This window comes from Phragmites australis, chromosome 15 (assembly GCF_958298935.1).
Source record: "Phragmites australis chromosome 15, lpPhrAust1.1, whole genome shotgun sequence".
Classification (NCBI taxonomy): Eukaryota; Viridiplantae; Streptophyta; class Magnoliopsida; order Poales; family Poaceae; genus Phragmites; species Phragmites australis.
This window is the reverse complement of record NC_084935.1, coordinates 6658457-6661215: the sequence shown is the minus strand read 5'-3', so window position 1 is coordinate 6661215 and position 2759 is coordinate 6658457. Positions and strand designations below refer to the sequence as shown.

At 50.0% G+C, this 2759-nt stretch overlaps 1 pseudogene; it reads right to left on the bottom strand.

Annotated features, from left to right (window-relative positions):
• Positions 1-456: 456 nt before the first annotated feature.
• On the bottom strand, positions 457-1439 carry LOC133893085 (probable 2' cyclic ADP-D-ribose synthase BdTIR; annotated as a pseudogene).
• Positions 1440-2759: the final 1320 nt, after the last annotated feature.

The following is a 2759-nucleotide window of genomic DNA, read 5'->3' as shown; positions in this document are numbered from 1 at the left end:
CGTTGCATGCATGCTAATCAACTGTGATAAGAGATTTCAAAGTACACAGTGACACTATATATAGATCAGCAGCGCATGCATACAGCTGAGAGTGGACTCACAGACACCGCGAGCTTTGTCCAAAACGCATGCAGCTGCATATATACGTACATCCATGCATGCTTGCATAATGCCGAAGGAAAAAAGATAGCGAAGAGACATATGAAGAGAAGGAACATGTACACACACACGCGAACCGAGAGCGAGGGAAAATTATGGGCGGGACAAAGAAACGTTTGAATCCAACACCGCCATGCAACGAATCACATTGCAATGGCAGTTTGTAAAAACATCGATCATATATAATTTTATTTTGTACATGTACATGTGCCTATCATTATTCGCAAAATCGCGTATTCGTGTGGACTGTATGGTCAGTCGTATAGCTTATTCTACAGGCAGGACAGATTTATCGCCCAAAATTTACAAAAAAGGAACTAAAGAAAACAATGAATTATTACATTAAAAAAGAATAAAAATGAACAAATCCCCTCCATGTTAATGAATTATTCACCATGCCATGCACCGGGCGTGCGTTAACTGATGATGCCAGCCTGGCAGGTCTGAATAGTAGTTGTTGTACCGTTCCGTTCAAAATCAGAGCCTGGAAACGATCATCTGCCGTCGTTGTACTCTCTCCATTTCCTCAATCCTCTCCATCACCGCGTTGGCTGCCGCTGACACCAGCTCGGCCAGGTCCCTGCATGCAGAGAACGATCGTCATTACACATACAGTTGGTTCTTGGTTGCATGCACGCTGGAGCAGATAATTTTAATGGCGCGTGCAGTAGGTAAGGCACGTACCCTGTGGCGGAGTCGTAGCAGAGGCCGACGGTGTTCTTTGCCTCGCGGAGAGCGAGCCTGAAGCGCTCGATGTCGCGGGGGAGCTGGTCCTTGGAGTCGACGACGGCCGGTGGCAGGATCAGCTCGGAGGGCTTGATGTCGTAGAAGATCGGGATGATGATCTTGCGCGCCTCCACGAGCGCGGCGAGCTCGTGGAGGCAGAACTCCGAGTCGCAGTAGTTCCGCGAGAAGATGGCCACGGCGACGCGGCACTCGCGGATCGCCTCGTTGATGCGCTCCTCGAGGCGGTCCCCGGGGCGCATGGACATGTTGTCCAGGAACGACCGTATCCCGCCGTCGAGCTGCGCCAAGCGGTCGTAGAGAAGCCGCGCCACCGTGCGCTTGGTGTCCGCCCCGCGGTGGTTGATGAACACGTCGTACCCTCGCCGCCGGCCGGCCACCTCTTCCTCGTCGTACTCCACCCACCGCGCCAGCGCGGGCCCCTTGCCCTTGCCCTTGCCCTTCCCCTTCCCGGACGTCGTCACCACCTCCGCCGACTCGTTCAGCCGCGACGCGATGGACTGGCTCACTGCCCTGCGTGAAAGCCCGGACGCCATGTGCGGAATGCCGGCGCCTTCGATTCCCTTTGCGATCTACCGAATGCTGCCGGGTTCCGGCAGCTAGCACCGTACCGTACGTACGTCTAGGCTTCTAGCAACCGGTGTATGTTTATGTCTCGATTGAGATAGCTAGCTCGGTGAATAATGTCGATTGCTGGACAGGGTGGGTGGTTTATATAATGCATGCATGGGTGGAAGCACTTGTTCTTCGCGGGAGAAATCGTTGCCCTCTTCAATTTCAAATGGTCGTGGCCGGGGATTTGACAGACGAAATTTAAACGGATTCTGCTCGCGCGTGCTATGCAGTCCGGCCGGTTATTCAACGGTACCCGCAGGACGGGGCTGCCAGATACTAAAAGCTATCTTTCTCCCATGCATGGAGCCATGGCGATTTAGATAGATCGATCGAGTATGCATGCATGCATGGAGTCATGGCGATGGACATCGATGGATCGAGCACGCATGCATGGCAGGACAAATTAAATTCGGGTTCCTCCTCTACAAGAAACTAGCCCGATACGTACGTACAGCAGCCTGTCTGAATTCGTGGGCTGATTTTGTCGTGCGTCCACAGGTGCACGTGGAACGAAGACAACATGTTTTTTAAACGGATCGGGTGGATCGCGAGGGAAGAAGACGGGAAAGTTGATGGAAGAGAGAACGCTACTCTTTCAAATCTTTGAGTTTTTTATTTGTTCGTTTTCCATCGAGGAGACCGGACCCCTTCAAAGACGACGCGCAAGATAACGGGTGACGGCAGAGGCTGGACTCCGGACCCTCGCTGCTCCTGACTGCCGTTCGCATTGATACGTTCAACACCTCGTACCCGTTCAAGATTCACGCTCCGTACAGTGAAAAAGGGAATTTTTAACCGGACGTCGAGTGGGGCTGTGGTGAAAAAGCGATCGATCGGTCTAGTCTGACGACACGGAGTCCAGTAGGGTGGGATTGATGGCTCATATGTATGTTACTTGTGTGAATTATGTAAGTAGGTTAAAGAGAAACAGACTGAGTAATGTAAGAGTGTTAAAGAGAAGATTATTTAGTTGTTTATATCTATCTAGATAAATTAAGTTGAGTTTTTATTTGGTTGATTGAATTTTAGATCGTATGAATGTATACAAGAGTTAAAATTCTGATTGGTTACTTGTATGAAAGTGATTATGACACTGATAAATAGATCTATTTGTATAAGCAGATGCGACAGTCTGCATCTGTCTAACCAGACTACGGGTGTATATTTGTATCCACCGGGTCACTAAAACAGTGTATACAGACAACGAAATATACTTCTCTCTAAATTTATATGCATTCGCG